The sequence below is a fragment of the Corvus hawaiiensis genome, chromosome Z, assembly GCF_020740725.1.
Source record: "Corvus hawaiiensis isolate bCorHaw1 chromosome Z, bCorHaw1.pri.cur, whole genome shotgun sequence".
In the NCBI taxonomy this organism is placed as follows: domain Eukaryota; kingdom Metazoa; phylum Chordata; class Aves; order Passeriformes; family Corvidae; genus Corvus; species Corvus hawaiiensis.
This window is the reverse complement of record NC_063255.1, coordinates 41830197-41849973: the sequence shown is the minus strand read 5'-3', so window position 1 is coordinate 41849973 and position 19777 is coordinate 41830197. Positions and strand designations below refer to the sequence as shown.

The following is a 19777-nucleotide window of genomic DNA, read 5'->3' as shown; positions in this document are numbered from 1 at the left end:
TATGTAAAATAATTTTGTTTTCAGAAATTTCTAGGAAAATTGAGTATTCTGCTTCAGGGGAGAAAAAAGGCCAACTAACAAAACATATTGGCTTTGTATATGACAAAAATTGTGATTCTTGTGGCTGCTTCACTGAGAATTTTTAGAAGTTACATGCAAAAATGTTTAAGTTCAGAAAAATACACAGTCTACATGACACAGTGTTCGGCACCATTTTAATGAAAAGAAAAAGACAAGGTTGGTCAAATTGCAATATCTTTAAACAACTTCACATCACCAAAGACCAGGAGAAATTAGATGGAAATACAGTAGATGCAGTCTTTAGAAGTCCCCTGGGTGGGGGATCATGCAAGATTTCACACACTGTTGCATGTAGGCTGTGTCCTGTGAAAAAATCAGTACTGTACTGGGAAGGAGGCTGCAGAAGCCTCGGGCCATCCAGGGTAACCAGTCCTCTCTCCTGTTGACCACCACTTCATCCCCTGTCCAGGCTAAGTACCTCCCATGGATGGTCCCTAATTGTGCTCCTTATTAGCTGAGTGACCAAGTGGCATTCTGAAGGACTGGGAAGTCCTGACTGCTGACTGCGCTACCTGCAATCAGGAGGGAGGGAGCTGCAAATACAAAAAGCCCTATGTAACAATACACAGCCTAGGAGATTTGGTTGTCGAGGTATCAGATCAAGCACTCAACACGAATGGCACTTCTGACTTTAATCACTCTGTCTCAACTCTCTGTCAGCACAATGCTGGAAAAATAAATTCCTGTTTTTCAAGCACTTTCATGAACTGTATAAGCACATGCAGAAATTAATGAGCCTGTCTTTAGAGGGAAGTTTGAATAGTGGAAAATAAACAAAGGTTTGGACTGCACACTGCAGCATGAAGATAAAGCAAAATAGTGAATAACAGCTTACTCTGCAGGCTCTCCTCCATCTATACATTGAGTAAGGCTGTGGTCTGCATAGGGTCAAAATAATGGAGCTACATGGGAATTTCTTTTGACAAAAACTTTTTGCTTGTTTCTTTGTTTTGGCAGAAAATAGCCGTTTCTCAAAACTGCAACTTTTTATGGAAAAAAGTTCATATGAATGATGATTTTGTCAATAGGACTTCGATGGCCCAGAGGAGAATTTCTTGTCTAAAGGTAAGCTGGAGAGTGATAAACCCACAGAGGTAGACCAACTCCAGAACTGCTACCAGCTTGATGGTAAAGCACCACTAAATCCAGTACTACCATAAAAAAATTCAGCTGTCTTGTAGGAGTAGATGATGGCTGGAGGTCATGCATCTGGCAACAGCCCTCCTTCTTCTGCATCACATACCTTTCTTGTTATGTCCTGCTTAATACAAGCAGAAATTATGCTACTTCTTCACTTTCTTGACACTTCCCATCTTGCCTTCCACATCCCAGAGGAGATCTGAGGTAATTCAAGTGCTGGAAGTATGTTTCTTCTCTTTCTCTCACTGCTTTTATTTCAAAAGGTCTATTCTTTATTCCTAAATGGAATTTAAATGCAGCAGTGTTTTACTAATAAATAGCATTGCTGGACCATAGAAATCTTTTTGACGCTATAAAGCAAATGGACACAAGAGCAACTGTTGAGATCACATTAATACTGTCATGTCTCCTCTTTTGACTGAATCTTCAACCTTAATACAGAAAGTACACATGTTTATGCACATGCCTAGTCTGTAGACACTGTCGGAGTGTAAAACTGCAAACTCCATGAGATGCCTAACAAAAAAAAATCACCAAATCAGTTTAAGCTAGTACCTGTGGACTAAATATTTATCTATCACAGTATTGACAAAAGACTCCAAAAATCACTGTCCTACTCAATATACAGAGTCGCTGTTCTCAGCTCTCTACAAATTAAATAGATGTGAAAGATGACTGATGAGAAGAAAAACTGTTTCTTCTTCAAAAAGGAAAATGGCAGCCAATACTTAGAGAAAACTACTTGTATAAAGTTGCTCTGGAAGCCTTTGACAGCATTGGCAGCTGAGCAGCTATACAGTGAATCCTAGCTTAAGGCTTTAAGCTCTTGATCTTTTTATTTGCATGTGTTGCAGATAATTTCTCCATGATCATGTTGTATTTTCTTTTAGATGATTACAGACCTTTTATAAGTCTGATTTCAGCTTCTCTGAGTTTAACTTATCTTAAAGACGAATTATGTTTGTCTGTGTTAAAGAGATCTTTGGACCAAGGACAGGTGCTTTGTCTTTAAATGCTCACTGAGCTGTAGAAAAATAAGAAATGAGAGAGGTACTTCAATTTTTTTTTTTTTTTAATGTGTAAGTTGAAGTAAAAAAATCCATAATTCTGCTGCTGTTGGAAGCTGGTCTCAGAGAAGGCATAATGCAAATGGAGGAAGGGTCTGAGTACTAGCTCTGTGTGGCTCAGCTGGAAGGAATCAATTCCCAGAGACGACACTGTTATCTCAGGACTTGGTGCTGCACAACACTAGCATGACATCAAGGAAGAAGAATGAGCTAAAATAATAAAAACAGATTGATTGGTATCACAGAGAAAAAATCCTGCTATGTCTTTTCTTGATGCCTCCTTAGAAGTTCCTTTAAATACTACGAGGTATTTTAGAAATTCTTTGATTTTGTTTTTGGGCTAGGGTTTGTTTGATATTTTTCTGTTCAATGCAATTATGTTTGTCATAAGTTGCTGTTGTGAAAGGATGGAACCTTTACTGTTGTCCATCAGCTGGCATGCTTTGTCACTGTTGAGGGAGAGGTGTGCCAGGAAAAGAGTTAGCATTTGTTTGCGCATTACTGGTACTGATGTGATTAGTGAAGAGAACACCTCAAACAGTTTTTGAAACTATTTTTTCAGAATAGGGTAAGGTTTTTTCAAACCAAATACATTCCAAAGGGAATACCATACGTGGAGTTTTCTCTCCTAGTTTGTTCTCTTGATTCCTTCCATTTCATACATCTTAATAGAAAGAGTCAATGAGAAAGAAAGATGAGGCTGAAGAAGTCCTTGAACTCAAGTGAATATCCTTAAAGAAAACTTGTTCAGAGACTGTTACGTAGACCTCAAGATAGAGAATGAGCCAAGATGGGAAATGTTTAGGGTAAAAATCATACTACTCCTCAACAGACTGTTACCAGTGAAAGACTAGTGAAGACTGAAAAGGGGCCATGGGTCTGGATGAGCACTTGCTTAACTTTAGATGTTCATAGAATCAATTAGGTTGGAAAAGACCTCTAAGATCATCAAGTCCAACCTTTGCCCAAACACCACCTTGTCAACTAGACCATGGCACCAAGTGCCACATCCAGTCTTTCCTTAAGCAGCTCCAGGGAAAGTGACTCCACCACCTCCCTAAGCATCCCATTCCAATGTCTAATCACCCTTTCTGTGAAGAAATTTCTCCCAGTGTCCAACCTGAACCTCTCCTGACACAGTTTAAGACTGTGTCCTCTTACCCTGTTGCTGGATGTCTGGGAGCAGAGGCCAAATCCCACGTGGTAAAAACCTCCTTTTAGTGATTGTAGGGAGCAGTAAGGTCCCCCCTCAGTCTCTCTTTTTTTCCAGGCTAAACAACAACAGCTCCCTCAGCCATTCCTCACAGGGCTTGTGCTCCAAACCCTTTGCCAACCTTGCTGTGATTCTCTGGATGCACTCCAGCCCCACAGTGTCCTTACAGTGATGGGCCCAGAATTGAACACAGCACTTGAGGTGTGGCCTCACCAGCGCAGAGTATAGAGGGACAATCCCTGCCCTGGTTCTGCTGGCCACACTATTGCTGATACAGGCCAGAATGCCATTGGCCTTCTTGGCCACCTGGGCACACTGCTGGATCATGCTCAGCTGCTGTCACCAGCACCCCCAGGTCCTTTTTCACTGGGCAGCTTTCCAGACACTCTACGCCCAGCCTGTAGCACTGTCTGGGTTTTTTGTGATTGAAGTGCAGTGGCACTGGTACTTCATACCATTGCTCTTGGCACCTCAATCCAGCCTCTCCAGGTCCCTCTGCAGGGTCTTCCAATTCTCCAGGAGATCAATACTCCCACACAATTTGGTGTCATCTGTGAATTTACTGAGGGCACAGTTGATCCCCTCATCCTGACCATAAATAAAGACATTGAACAGGACCGGGACCAATGCTGATCCCTGGGGGACACCCCTAGTGATTTGATGACAACTGGATGTAGCACCATTCATCACTGGTCTATGGGCCCAGCCATCCAGCCAGTTCTTAACCCAGCAAAGGGTACACCTGTCCAAGCCATGGCCTGCCAGTTTTTCCAGGAGAATGCCATGAGAGATGGTATTGAAGGCTTTACTGAAATTCAGGTAGGCATATCCACAGCATTTCCCTCATCCACTGAGCCAGTCACCCAGTCAAAAAAGGAGATCACGTTGGCCAGGCAGGACCTGCCTTTCCTAAAGCCCTGCTGTATGGGCCTGATCCCCTGGGTGTCCTGTATGTGCTGTGTGATAGCCCTCAAGATGATCTGCTCCATAACCTTGTCAGGCATCAGGGTCAGGCTGACTTTTCTGCCTGTAGTTCCCTGGATCTTCCTTCTGGCCCTTTTTGTGAATGGGCATCACACTGGACAACTTCCACTCATCTGGGACCTCTCCAGTTAACCAGGACTGATGATAAGACATGAAAAGCAGCTGAGTGGCCTGTTCCACCAGCTCCTTCATCACCCTAGGATGAAGCCCATCTGGCCCCATAGACTAGTGGGCATCTAAGTGGCACAGCAGTCACTAATTACTTCCTCACAGATTACAGTGGGTCTGTTCTGCTCCCCATCCCTGCCTTCCAGCTGCTCTGGGCATAACTAGTCTTACTTTTGAAGAATGAGGCAAAGAAGGCAATAAGTATCTCAGCCTTTTCCTCATCTTTGGTGACTATATTTCCCTCTTTGTCCAATAAAGAATGGAGGTTTACCTTGGCCCTCCTTTTGTTTTTAATGTATTTTAAAAAACTGGTGCAACCAATAGTGACCAGATTAAGTTTCAGCAAAATTTTTGCATTTCTAGTTTTATTTCTAGATGACCTAACAACATCCTTATACACTTCCTGACTTATCTGCCCCTTTCTCCAGTGGTGATATGCCCTCTTTTTTTCCCTGAGTTCCTATGAAAGCTCAGTGCTCAGCCAGGCCAGTTGTCTTCCCTGCCATCTGTTGACCCATAGGAGTAGCTTGCTCCTGAAACTTCAAGATCTCTTTTTTAAAGTATGTCCAGCCTTCTTGACCCGCTTTTAAGGGCTGCTTTTCAACACTCCCTCTGAGCCAGTGTCCTGAGTAGGCTAAAGTCTGTACTCTGGAAGTCCAGGGTAGATGTTGTGTTGCCCTTGAGGAACCTCCTAGACTTCTTCCTCTCTTCTGTGGTGAGTTTCTAGTAGACATTTGGCCAATTAAACGAAGGCTGACTAACATGAAACATCAGCCAGCTGATCGTAGAATAGTTCATCCACCTCCTCATCCTGGCTGGGTGGTCTATATCAGACTCCCACCAGGATACCTGCCTTTTTGGCTTTCCCCCTCATTGTCACCCATAGGCACTCAACCTTCTCATCACTATCCTTGAGCTCTGTACAGTCAGAACACTTCCTAATGTACAGAGCCGCCTCACCATCTCTCCTTCCTTGCCTGTCCCTTCTGAAGGGCTTGTAGCCATCCAGTGCAGCACTCTGGTCATCCCACCACATTTCCGTCATTGCTTTCCTGCTGCACAGTGGCCTCCAGCTCCTCCTGTTTGTTACCCATACTGTGTGCATTGGTGTAGATGAACTTCAGTTGGGCTACTGATTTTACCCCTAACCCTGGCATCCCACCCCTAGGCCCATCTTCAGTGAGCCTGGTCTTAGTCCCATCCCCCTTCAAGCTGAGTGCTTCAAGTAGAAACCTGCATGCTGTGGAGGTCCTTGCTGGTTGGTGGGAAATAATAAGCATCTACAGAGTTGTCAAGTGGCTATGTTGTCCATACCTCCCTACTGATTACAGAGGAACTGGGTTCAGCATGCTCCTAATGTGAAAGAAAAGCCTCCTTGGAAGTCTGGTCTTCTCTGCTTCCTGATAATTTGCTGTTTATGGAGAGAAAGGGTAATTAACACTATTTTTCCCTCCATCCCTCTCACCCTAGAGGACAAGTTGCAGGACATATTAACCACAGAACTAGTCTGCAAAATTTGGTAAGTGCCCTGCCTCTTCAGACAATCTTGTATCACTGCTACCATGTTCCTACACCTGCTTGGTGGTAGTGGAGTGATGACTTTCTTTTAATTTTTCTTCAGACTTTTTAGGATAAAAGGAACTGTTCTGTACCTCTTCCTGATGATGGCTTCTTCCAGGTGAAGATGGGTGAATGGCTAGTAACTGGTCTGTCTCTAGCTCCTTTAAGTTAGTATGGAGCATTTTCCTTTCAAGGAAGTCTTGAGATATCCTAAAGCACTTGTAAACTAAATTTCGTAGTGCTAAAGGAGCAGTTGGTTTTCTTTCAGGGATACAATGTATTTTAGAAAATACTTTCAGTGTCTAACACATTTTGGTTTTCTTAAGTTGGATATTTATTAGCTATAATTGTTCATAATTCACTAATACTTAACAAAATATACTCCTGGAAACCTTTTAATCAACTACCAACACTTTGGTCATGACGGGTCAATTTTAACGGCTGATGTTCTTACAGTTTTTATGACCTCTCTATCATCACTCATTCAGAACACTTTCTAGCAGATTTTCCTCACTTACCCTTACGCTCTTTGGTTAGAGTGTTTAATGCCATGGGGGTGATCTTTCTAAGTGTGCTTCTTCTCTACCCTGTTTAAATTCTGACGCACATCCACTGCATCCTGCTCAAGTAGATGAGAATTATTGATTGTACAATATTATAACTTACTTTGTGTAAAAACAAAAGAGAAATCTGTGTCTTTAGTGCCCTCTCTACCCCTCCAGGTTTGAAATATTTGTAGGTTTTTAAGTGAGAAATGGAGATTTCTGAACTACAGATATATTTCCAGTATTTCAGTGTTAATCTAACCTAATGGTATGGGTTTTTTATGACCAACTCTTGCTTTATCAGCATGGTTATCAAAACCAGCTTCTCACAATACTCCTGATGCAGTAGAAACTGGGGTGAAATTTGGGAATATATTTATTGGATATGTTGGGTGGAGCTTATTACACTATTCAACATAACAAGATTAAACCTAGGGCACTTAATATTGAGAAATTATATTCAAAGTGTGATTTCTATGTTATTTTTGTCAGGAAAATATATATTATTTCCATTTCATATAGTCCACTGTACTTCCCTTAGAATGAGACAAACCTGAAAAATGTAGATAGGTTTTGTTACAGGCACAATGTAGAAGAAAGTTCTTTTAGAACTTATCATAGTCTCCTTAATGTCTTTCAGTACTGAGTCTTTCCTTGAGCTATCATGAAAATTACAAATGTTCCTCTTTTTCTGTAATTCTGAGATAGTATCATTGCTGATGATGCTTTCCCTTCTCTACTTACTGTGGCAGGGGATGAAGTGACTCAGTTTGTAAAAAGTTAGCAGGTTCTCCATCTTCTGGAGTTGTATCTCATCAGCAGGTAATGAAGTCAAGATCCTTCCTCCTACCTACTTCTACCTCATCTGGTTTCAAAAACTCAGCGTGGACTATTTTGGAAAATGTTAGCACAGTGCTCTGTTCCTATGAGCCCCATTCATGGCATCTAGTACATCATATAAAAGCAATTAGAAACTATTTTTCCACTAGTTTTGAAAAGGCTTTTGCATCTTGATATATGTTATCGCTGATTACATTCTACTGTGCTGGAACTGCTTGGAAATACCTGGTGTTAGATGTAAATTCTTCATTATATAGACATAATATTTTTTTCTGTTAACGCTGCTTTCATCCTTTTACTTTCAAAGGATAAAGCAGGATTATGGAATAGAACTTCCTAAAACTGTGTAGTTTATACATTTGTATCATTCTGGATGTTGTATGGCAGCCTGTTGACTTTTCACAAGGCTCAACTGAGCAAGTGGCACAGCATTTCTAACATACTTAATCAGGAAGTCAGGAATGTAGTCTAATATGCTTTTTCCTTGTGGTTTTGTTCAATGTGCCTTTAATCATTAAAGAGATGATTGATGACTTCAGAAAAATATATGCATTTTACACTAATACATACAATTTGGGCTGTGATTTTATTCTTGCATCCTATTTAGAAGGTAATAAAAACAAAAGCAAAGATGAAAGATTCATCTTGTCTTTCTAGCATCAGATTATCATAAGGTGCAACTCAGCCCACCTTAGCAGTAATTTAGACACTATGTGAAGGTCTGGTTCCCATTTTAAAAGGTTTGAAAACCATCATGGGGGAAGGAGGTAGTTAAGACTGGGTTGGCTTGATCAGTTGGGTGAACCATTCAGCAGCAAACTTCAGGTTTATGAAAATAAAATATAAGGTATCATGAAGCTCGGAGTGGGAAATAAGTTAAAATAGTAGAAATTATGTAACTAGAACTGAAAATCCTTGTATGAACATTGTATGTATTAGGACCTTATGAAGAACCCAGAGAAGTGTAGGAAAGCTGGTGAAGCCACAGAAATTCATAATCAAGGCTGAAATTCTCAAAGCAGTACAATGGATTTTAAAAAAAGGATTTGAGAGGATTTTTAGTAGCACTTCTGTGGATAAACTTCCTGCAGTATTTGAAAATCTTAATCTAATTTTCTGAAGTTGGATAAACAATGACCAGAATAAGATATAAGAATAGCCTATATTTTCACATATGATGATATATACTAGACGAAAACACCAAGATGGACTAAATCCATAATGAGGAATAAGATGATGACATTCAAAACAGAGAAAAAGAGATTTTTATTATTTTTTATTCAGACAATGAGATATAGTTCAGCCATAAAATTTTATTACCCTCTCCATTGGAGCTTCAGCCATTTATCACAAGATTTTTAAAACTAGTTAGGATAAAATACTAGAAAATATACTGCTGGGATCCTTCCTGCAGTAAGGAAGGAGTAAAGAGTGATATATTCACTTTTTGTGGTAGCCAAAACTTCATTCACCTAATGCCTGAGTGCTTTTTCAAACACTGTAACTTATTTCTCTGATAATAAAAATAAATGAAAAGAGTAATTGTAATGAGCTGACCCTGGCTGGATGCCAGGTGTTGCAGTGGGGATCCTGCAACACGCATATACCAAACCAGGAGTCCCGTGGAAAGGAAATATATATGGACAGACAGATTCTTGATAGCTGTTTCAGAGAGATGTTTATTTCCCCAGCCACATGGCCGGAGCTCTGCTGAGGAACTGTTCCAGTCACGGGACCAAGGGTCCTTCTGCCCGCGCAGGGAACACAAACCAACCAATGGGAACGAGGCTGAGCAGGGACAGGGAAACCCCGTGTCTGTGCCCTCAGGGCCCCTCTCCCAGGGCTACACGGCGGGGGAGGAGACCCCAACAGCCAGGCATCCACCAAACTGCTCTATTCCTCCCCTCTGCAACTGGATGGGGAGAGAAAGTATAATGAAGGGTTCATGAGTTGAGATGAGGACAGCACTCACCAAATACTGTCACGGGCAAAACATACTGGAATTAGAGATATTAATTGAATTTATTACTAACAAAATCAGAGCAGGATAATGAGAAGTAAAAATGGATGCTAAAAACACCTTCCCCCACCCCTACCTCCTTCCCACCTCTTCCTCCTACCCCCAGTGGTGCAGGGAGACAGGGAATGGGGGTTATGGTCAGTTCATCACAAGTTTCTCCCACTGCTCAGGAAAGGGAGTCTTTCCCCATCTCCAGTGTCTTCTCCTACAAGAGAGAGTTCTTCATGAAATTTCCTGTGTGAGTCCATTCCATGGGAAACAGTTATCCACAAAATGCTTCAACGTGTGTCACTCTTCCACAGGATACAGTCCTTCCAGGAAACCTGCTCCAGCATGGGCTCCTCTCTCCACAGGTCTGCAGGTCCCTGCCAGGAGCCTGCTGCAGCACAGACCTCCCATGGGGTCACAGCCTCCTCTCAGGCATCCACCTGCTCCAGTGTGGGGCTCCTCCGTGGGCTGTAGATGGATCTCTGCATGCCCATGATCCTCCATCCATGGGCTGCCTCTGCATGCATCTGCCTCCAGGGGCACAGCTGCTTCACCATGGTCTGCACCACAGGTTGCAGGGGAATCTCAGCGCTGGCTCAGCTCTGGAGCACCTCCTGTTCCTCCTTCTGCACTGACCTTGGTGTCTGTAGAGTTGTTCCTCTCACATATTCTTACCTGGTCTTCTCTGGCCACAATTGCAACTGCCCAATAACTTTTTCTTCATGTTAAATCTGTTATCACAGAAGCATTACCACCATTTCTAATTGGCACAGCCCTGGCCAGTAGAACATTCATCATGGAGCCAGCTGGCGTTGGCTTTTCTGGACACAGAGGAAGCCTCTGGCAACTTCTTACAGAAGCTATCCCTGCAGTCACCCTGCCACAAAAACCTGGCCATGCAAACCTAATATAATTATTTATTATTTTTTTAATACTATTTTATTTAGTGTAATTATAAGCGTATGCCAAACTTTCTTTCAGTTTTGACTCAGATGGCCAACATATTTGTGCCCATTTGCTCCACAGTAGGCCATTGAAATCCTTTAAAATGGATCTGACTGAAATGGAAGAAACTTTAAATATATCTTGGAAGGTTCATGTATTTGGAGTCAGAAGCACCAAGAGAAGAAACTGGAACTTGGTTCAAGATAAATATCTGAGCAAATACATAGCAATGTATCCTGGTCCCTAGGGTGTAATTTCCTCTCCTCTTGTAGGTGGGGTTGTAAATATATCAGAATATAACCATACTTTCTTCGACCTTGTGTTTATGTTTCTATCATCTCTAGAAGCAACTGTATTAAGGCTTCATAGGTTTTTTTCTCCACTGTGGGAGACTTTCTTTTTCCTATAGCTATGCCTGGATATTTAACTACAGGCAATAGCATAATGAGTCCAAGAAAATGACTATTGAATTTCAGAAAGACACTTAGGTACTTCACATAGCAAATGTCTCTGCTGGGCTATGGTCTACTATTTCTAAAGTTCAAAGGGAAGAAAAATAACTAAGAATTGTACCTTTGATTTTTGAAGAGCTGCAGCAAGTTTAATCCTTAAAGCTTGAAAGAGCTTTCTGTAAATCAGCCAATTTGTTGAAAAGCCCTACCATGAGTATTTACAGACAAATCACTATATGAAAATTACTGTGCCCCACTGAAATCCATAATGAAGTTATCATTGAAAAACCGTGGTTGTTCAGCCATGCTGATGATTATTTCTAGTGTGATCAGGTAGGGCTGGCCTGTGTAGAGCTTTATGCAGGCATTTGATTCAGGTATTGAACACCCAATCTACTGAAACTATTGAAGACAGATGGCTGTTATCTTTTTTTTCTTCTTTCTTCTTTTTTTTTTACTTTTTTTTTTTTTTTTTGGTGGTTATCTTATAAGGGCGATATTGTACTAAGTCCAGTTTCATCTCTTAGAGTTATATTGATGTATTGGTCAGACGGGCATTTTCGGCACTGCAAGCACTGCACAAGAGAATGCCTGCTAGTGTTTTCTCTGGTCTTATCATTATTGCAGGTATGCAGCTCAGCCATTAGTCAAAAATATAAAGAACTCATTCTGACAGTAATGTGTTTTGACTTCATAAAACTAAAGCATCTGTAGGTTGCAGGAGTCTTAACTTCTGATATGGAAAAAAATCTATTTCTCAATTTTTCAAAGGCTTATAAGTTGACTAGATATTTCAGATTGATGTATATGATATAAAAACTTTGTTGTCTTTTTCTAACAAAGAAACAGAAAAACTAATTGAAGAAAAGAAGACATTTGGGTGTAGCCTACAAAGAAATCCTGCTTGCAGGCAGAATTAAATGGCAGAATACTTCATGATGTGCCAATACATTTAGATGCAGCAAAGTGCTCCATTCTGGTAAAGCTCTGCCACATTTCCAGTGCTTTCCCTGTCTGCAAAAAAACCCCACTTGATGCCATAATGGTTTTCATTTAGTTTATATTTTTAAACAATAGATTATCATGCAATTTCTAGAAGTGAGAGAAAATTATTCCAGGGCATGTATTTCATTTTAAGGATACAAAGTGAATTGTAGTCTGGAATTACATGCTACTCTATAGTAGAAGCTGTTCGGCATTTCTCTGACTTCAGCCCAGAGAATCTAAAATTTTCAAATCATTTTATAAAACAAAAGGAACCTTTGTTTACTGGAGATACAGGGCTGATATTTCTCTACCTATAGCTGCACATTCACATTCATTGTGGCAAATGCAGCAATTGCTTATTTATAGTACTGATAATCAGCAAGGTAATAACTGTGGCTTTACCCCTTTAGTGTAACTTAAGGCAGTTGAGAAACCTATCCCATATAATTAGACTTTTGGCTTTAGAGACAAAAGCCCTTCATACTTCATTTTGGGTATCACTTCCCATGATTCTCTTTTTCTTGTTGTTATTGCAAACTTAACTTTTGAAATACTCAGAGCAAAAATTTCTATGCCATGAGGTAAACAACCTATATGCTGATTATTTCAAAATCGCTTAAAGGGTGTGGCTGTCCAGGCTTCATTTCTGACTTCCTCATTCGAAAATATTATCAATCCTACTCTAAGATGTCCAGCTGAGGAATGGGAATCTTTTTATTAAATGTACACTCATTTTAGGTATCTAATTTAAAACTATATGGCTAGCTTTTTTGGCATAATTATCATTTTCTACCATTTAATAGATTCAGAGGATTGGATCACTGACCTCACTTAAGCTGTGAATGCTCAGCACTTTGAAAATCATTCAATATAGTCTTAAAATGCCACCCATAAAAGAGCAATGCACAATTAATGTCTGCCTATGAAAACTTTGGTTTATAACTTGTCTGAAACAGCAAAGATGCTGCAGCAGTGACAGGATGTCTTGGAAATATAAATACTGACACAGCACTGCTTTCAAAGCTATGCTGTCTTTAGTCTTCCATTAGCCCTATCCTCTAGCCCTTCCACTAGCTCATTTCAGTGGCATCCCCAAACTCCCTCAACAGATGAGAGAGAGGTCCCATCAGCATCCTCTCTGTTACTTGACAACTGGAGTAATATGCCCAAATCAAGCTTTTGCTTTATACTGAGGGAGAATGAGGTGAAAATAAATGTAGGGTTATTTAATAACTATGTTTGAATGACCTAAATTGAAAGTACTTTTAATGTTGATATTTCTTTACTTTTGTGTGCTCATAATCCCACCAATCATTCTTTCAGTGAGTACTTTATATGAAATTTTCTGAAGTTTTAAAAAGCATTCTAAAGCATTTTCTCCTCTGTCTTTTCTGTCCCTAAAAATCACATGGTATCAAAGAGAGATATGAGAAGCATTGCCTTCCTGGACCTATATCACGGGATCCAAGGGGCAGCAATAGCCATTACACCTGCTGTACTTGCAGGCAGTGAGGGTATCTTGGATCTGATGTGGACCTCAGGGAATTTGAGCAGGCACAGTGCCTTCTGGCTTTCTGAGTCCTGTCACAACCACTCCAGCTTGTTTTTTTCAGTTCTACCACTTAACTGTCATTGTTACATTCTTCCTCTTGGCCTAGTTACTTTCAAATCCTGTGGATGCTCCTCCTCATTGCAGGGCATCATACCCACTGTTCCTTACAGTGTTTTCTTCAAAACAGTCTCTACTGTTCTGCATTTTTTCCCCAAAAATCTCTTATCTGTATTGTTGCGGTCCCTTCTGCTCTGTCCTGGCCAGCTAGCAGCACTGACTGTGTTTCCAAAGCTCTCAGTGAAGTCTCCATCTCTATTTTCCTTGACTCCATTTCTTAGTCCTAGGAGACTGAGCTACAAGAGCCTTGAGAGTCTTGAATATCTGGTAAATGCCTCAAGGATCAGTGGGTTTTGGGAATCGACTTCTGACATGGAAAAAAATCTTCTCAGTGCACATTTATCAATTTTTCAAAGGCTTCAAAGGCTTATATGGTGACTAGAAATATTGCAGAAATTTCTCTGCAGAAGTTAGAAAGTGTGCTTTCAGTGCAAACAATTCCAACTGCTGTATTTCAAGGAGTTCACTCAAAGTATTGGTTTTTTAGAGTTACCTGAAATAATAATTTTTAAAGCAAGCAAAATATTTTTTCAGAACCAGCCAAAACATTTTGTCTAATCTTGCAAAAAAAATCATATTGAGGTGGCTAATAGCAAAGTAGAACTTCAGTGCCAAATTGGATGATATTATCAACATTGATTTTATTCTAAGAAGTATTAAATACCTCTAACAATAGGAAAGTGTAATATGAGCTCTCTCACTCTTTTATCTCATTACTATGATGTGATTGTGTCCATGGATTTACTGATAGAAACAGGAAGGAAGAGGCAGTTGGATAAATGGCATCCTACCACTCACCAGGCTGGGATTTGGTCCATACTGTCTGGTATGATTTAAATCAAGCAGCCTCCACTGGCCACCAAATGGATACATTAGCCCATATGTTAAACTAGGATTGCCTGCTGTGGGAGGCAAAGACAATTCATCCCATAGGCTCAAAAAATTGAGGGCTTTAAAATATTCACCACTTTCACTGGACATTTAGTTTGTGCTTTGTTTAAGGATGAGTGAGGTGAACTCAGCTTCAATGTGAAAATTATAAGTGACATACAGTTTCTCTGAAACTGTGCACTTGAATTGTTGGGGTTCCTCCCCCCGCCATGGGGTCCTGGGAGAGGGGACCCTAGGGTAGAGGCACGGCCTAGGCATGGGGTTTCCCTGCTCCCTGGTCACATGTACCCTAATCCCATTCCCCATTGGTTATTTTGTGTTCCCCTGCCTGGAGAGAACCCTGGTTGTCTGGTGATTCCCAAGTCCCCTGGCCATGTGGCTGGAAAATAAAGATCTCTGAAACTTCTGTCAAGGATTGCTCCCTGTTTCTTTCCACGGGCCCCACTGTCTATGGATGTTGCAGGAGACCCCACTGCAACATTGAATCTCAATTTACAGCAAAAGAGCTGATGCATGATACTGAGAATAGTTTGTGCTTTAGAGAAAACTAAAGTTTCCATAGTCCATATGCCAGGTCGTATATGCCATGGAGCAAACCTTTTAAGTAGACATTTCCTCTGATTCAGGTAATTTATCTACATGCTGGAAATCAAATTAATTCATGCTGCTTTTCTATACCAGAATGCTTTTTTTTTTCAATAGATTAAAAAGCATTTCCTCATTCATCTTAGACTATGTTGGATTTCTCAGCAGTCACATAGCAGTAACTTAAGCAGCATTATTAGCTGTTTTTTATTATTTGATGGCAAGTGAAAGTGAGGAACAGGAAACAAGAAAAGAAACTCACAAACTACATCAGTGGTGTATTTGAAATAAGTGGCAATTTATAGTTGCCTAGTACTGAAGAGGTTAAAGATACATTTTGTTTCAAAGCCAAGAAAAATTAAATAACAATTATCTGATTTATTATAGTTAAGTGAGATTATCAGCCAAGACATAGTATTTCATTTAAAGGAAGTACGCTGGTGGCACTAACAATATCAACAATATCAATTATAGAAATGTTAATAACAACAAAAACATTCAATTTCTTAACAAAGGTCAACAGTAAATCTATCTAAAATACATAAGGCTCATAAAAGTAATGGCTTTGCAACAATGACTGAAACAGATGCTCACAAAGTCAGCACTTAAACATGAAGACACCATAAAATAAATGAAGGCAGGATTAATTTAACAAGTTATCTCAAGAGTAGAATAAGGAAAATGAATTAACAGTTACTCATGCAATTCAGGATACTTTTTTCTGTAAGGTAACTAAAAACAGAACTGAAAACATTGTGTTGAATTCATTCATGAAATAAGTTTGCTGACAGCTGTATAGATGTGTGTGCGACAAGGCAGCAGAATCTGGTGTGTTGTATCAGGAAAGAGATCTGCCATAATAAAATTGCTAATCTTGTTCTTGTATAAGAATGGTAAGCAAGCCTTATTCTCTCTGTAAAAGTTTCATATTGATTCAGCTGCTCCGACAGCATAGGTTCACACCAACATAGCGTTTAGGAAGACAGAAGTCAGGAGAATCAGGTCACATTTTTGCAGAAGACCCTGGAACATTTCAATGTCTTCACATTAAATCCATCTGGCTTCTACCTTGAGGCCATCTATTTTTTTTTTATTTAAATGGTAAGTGACAACTGCAGAGACAGCCTATAATTTTTCATGCCTTGTCTTTTCATTCCCTGTTTACTTACATACTGGGTTTTTTTCTTCCTTCCTATTCATTCTGTCCTTGAAAGAGAGAGAGAGAGAGAAAGAGAGAAAGAGAGAGAGAGTAATAGAGAAAGAGAGAGAGAGAGAGAGAAAGAAAGAAAGAAGGAAAGAAAGAAAGAAAGAAAGAAAGAAAGAAAGAAAGAAAGAAAGAAAGAAAGAAAGAAAGAAAGAAAGGAAAGAAAGAAAGAAAGAGAAAGGAAGAAAGAAAGAAAGAAAAGAAAGAAAGAAAGGAAAGGAAGAAAGAAAGGAAAGGAAGAAAGAAAGAGAAAGGAAGAAAGAAAGAAAGAAAAGAAAGAAAGAAAGAAAGAGAAAGAAAGAAAGAAAGGAAAGAAAGAAAGAAAGGAAAGAAAGAAAGAGAAAGGAAGAAAGAAAGAAAGAAAAGAAAGAAAGAGAAAGAAAGAAAGAGAAAGGAAGAAAGAAAGAAAGAAAGAAAGAAAGAAAGAAAGAAAGAAAGAAAAAGAAAGAAAGAAAGAAAGAAAGAAAGAAAGAAAGAAAGAAAGAAAGGAAAGAAAGAAAAAGGAAAGAAAGAAAAAGAAAAGGAAGAAAGAAAGAGAAAGGAAGAAAGAAAGAAAGAAAAGAAAGAAAGAGAAAGAAAGAAAGAGAAAGGAAGAAAGAAAGAAAGAAAGAAAGAAAGAAAGAAAGAAAGAAAGAAAGAAAGAAAGAAAGAAAGAAAGAAAAAGAGAAAGAAAGAAGGAAAAGAAAGAAAGAAAAAGAAAGTAAGAAAGAAAGAAAGAAGGAAAGAAAGAAAGAAAGAAAGAAAAAGGAAGAAAGGAAGAAAGAAAGAACAAAAGAAAGAAAGAAGGAAAAGAAAGAAAGAAAAAGAAAGAAAGAAAAAGAAAGAAAGAAGGAAAAGAAACCATGAGGAAGGGAGAAAAGGAAATAATACTTCTTATTTGTTTGAACTAAAAGCTCATGTATTTGGAATACATTCTTCTGACAGCTTTTTCATCCTTCGTCATTCCTCTCTTGAATTGCTGTTTGAAGGGATAATGTGGTATTTGACTCCCAAAAATCCAGGAACCAGGGACCAAGTTTTCAGTGAAGGTTTCTGTCTGTTTATATCAGCCATGAAAGGTGCAATTGGTTAAGAATGTTACAATGTCCCACTAAACATTAGTTTTAACAAACAATTAGAAAGCTATATTTCATAATAAGCATTCAACTAATAAATTATGTCTAATACTAATTTAATAAACACTTTACATAAACTACTGTCCCTTCTTGTTTATTTTCAGCACCACATTCTAAAATCAGGTTTCATTTTTCTGCTTAATTGACCCTTTTTCCTCTAGTCTGTCAGAATTATAATTGTTCCCTTCTTAACCTCAAACTCTCTGCTCTTTAATTTTGTTTCATGTGCCATTCTGAGGATTAACAAAGCAGTCTTTGTGAATGGCGAACAATGCAAGTACCACAGCTTGAAAACCATAGCACTCTAACCTGTAGTTAGTAAATTACAATTATTTCACAGTGTAAGAACAAGAGTTTTAGCTTTAATTCATACATGCTTGATTTCTTTCCATAGGAGAATGGTTATATGACCTGAGAAATTAACGTGTTTAAGTACAAATTTCCACAAAGCAATTCACAAATGACACAAAAGAAATATAAAGGTTTTCTGAGCAAGGTTCGTCTAATCATGATATGGATCTAAGACTACAACCCCATTTTTACTGAGGCACTTTGTTTTGCTGGAGTGCAGAATAATGACTTGGCACATGGAGTTTCCTTAGTACTGTATTGGGCTGCTTATAATTTTCTGTCTGTTACATTGAAAATTGCCAACACTGATCTATTTCTTCATCCACTGATCTTTCTCCAGTTTTGGATAGTGTCTTCAGCATATTTTATCTAAGAAGACTTTTCCAAAAGTAGTTCCTGAAATATCTGCCGGAAGAGCTTAAAGTTATTTCTTCATTGGAAGATTGTGTAGATCTTTTGAGCTTTTTATAACATAATTTGAAAAGAGCTTGAGGTAGCAGAATATATGAAACCAAGCAACAATATGCTAAGAGAAATAGCACAGAAAGTATCTCACCGTAGGAGGAAATTTATTGTTTCGGTATTCAAAGCATACACATAGTGCATATTTACGCAGTAATTGAACACAGTGGATGAAGCCTTGATTTAACATCAGCATTGGATTCTCTTCATAGTTGACTTCCCTTGTGAGGGTGTAAGATTTCTCCTCAAGGATGTGCATCTTGTGCATGTTGGTTTGATTGGTTTGACTGTGATACTAACATAGTGTGGAGAAAAATAACATTAAAACTGTCACCAACTGGAAAATGCAAGCCTGCCTGAAGAATAATAATAACAATAATAATAATAATAATAATAATAATGTATTTCTATATAATCTATTTTATAGGTGACTGACACATATGTTTCATAGTGTCTCTTTATTTTTTAAATACTTTTCATCTAATTAAATAAGATACTAATTTTGGAGAGTAATTTCCACTAAAGATATAATTCTAATAATATTGCAATTTTCCTCAAAGGATGTTTTTGTCCTTTGACACAAACTGTGTTGGGTTTTTTAAACATACATGCATTTAACTTTAAAGTAATATAATTATGATGCACTTCATAACACAAAAGTAACCAGAGACTTCTGCTGAAATCATATCATAGCTTTTAGCCTCGAAAATGAAAGGCAGTCTTTGATGTCTTCAGCCATACTTTAATACTTAGCCCAAAGTGTGTTTCAATCTTGTATCCATCAGAATTTTTTACAAATATTTTTTTTCTCATTTAGATCTTGGAAAGCTGAGAGTTATGTTTTTTTATGATGATCGCCTAGGTAATTGCTGGAATTTCTCAAGCTCTATTGGCAAGCATTAAATGATTTAGATACATAGTTTATTTTCAGGTAATCCTGTAAGGAGCAAAGGATTGGACTTGATTGTTTTTTGACACTGTCTCCCATGTTATCCTCATAGTCAAAGTCAGGAAGTGTGGACTGGGTAAATATGTGGTGAGCTGGATGAATGGCAGACCCCAGAGGGTCATGTTCAGGGCATGGAGTCTAGCTGGAGGCCTGTCACAAGTACTTTGTTCCGCTCGGACAAAGGGACAGGTGCCTCCTCAGCAGGTTGCTGAAGGCACAAAGCTGGGAGCAGTGGCCAACACCCCAGAGTGCAGCCATTCAGAAAGGCCTTGACAGGGTGGAGAGATGGGCAGAGTCCTGTCTGAAATCCAACAAAGGCAAATGCAGGGTCCTGCACTGAGGGAGGAATAACCCCAGGCACCAGCACAGGCTGGGGTCTGATCTGCTCGGAAGCAGCTCTGTGGAGAAGGACCTGGGGGTTCTGGTGCACAACAAACTGTCCATGAGCCAGCAGTGTGTCCTGGGGGCCAAGAAGGCCAATGGGGTACTGGGGTGCATTAGGAAGAGCACTGCCAGCAGGTCAGGGGAGGTGATCCTATCCTTCTACTCTACTCTGTCCTG

At 39.4% G+C, this 19777-nt stretch overlaps 1 long non-coding RNA gene across 1 annotated transcript; it reads left to right on the top strand.

The window, feature by feature from the left end:
• The first annotated feature begins 558 nt into the window (after positions 1 to 558).
• LOC125319552 lies at positions 559 to 9655 on the top strand. Its single transcript, XR_007200794.1, has 3 exons — positions 559 to 570; positions 9272 to 9275; positions 9564 to 9655. It is a non-coding gene; the product is annotated as an uncharacterized LOC125319552 (long non-coding RNA).
• The last annotated feature ends 10122 nt before the right edge of the window (positions 9656 to 19777 follow it).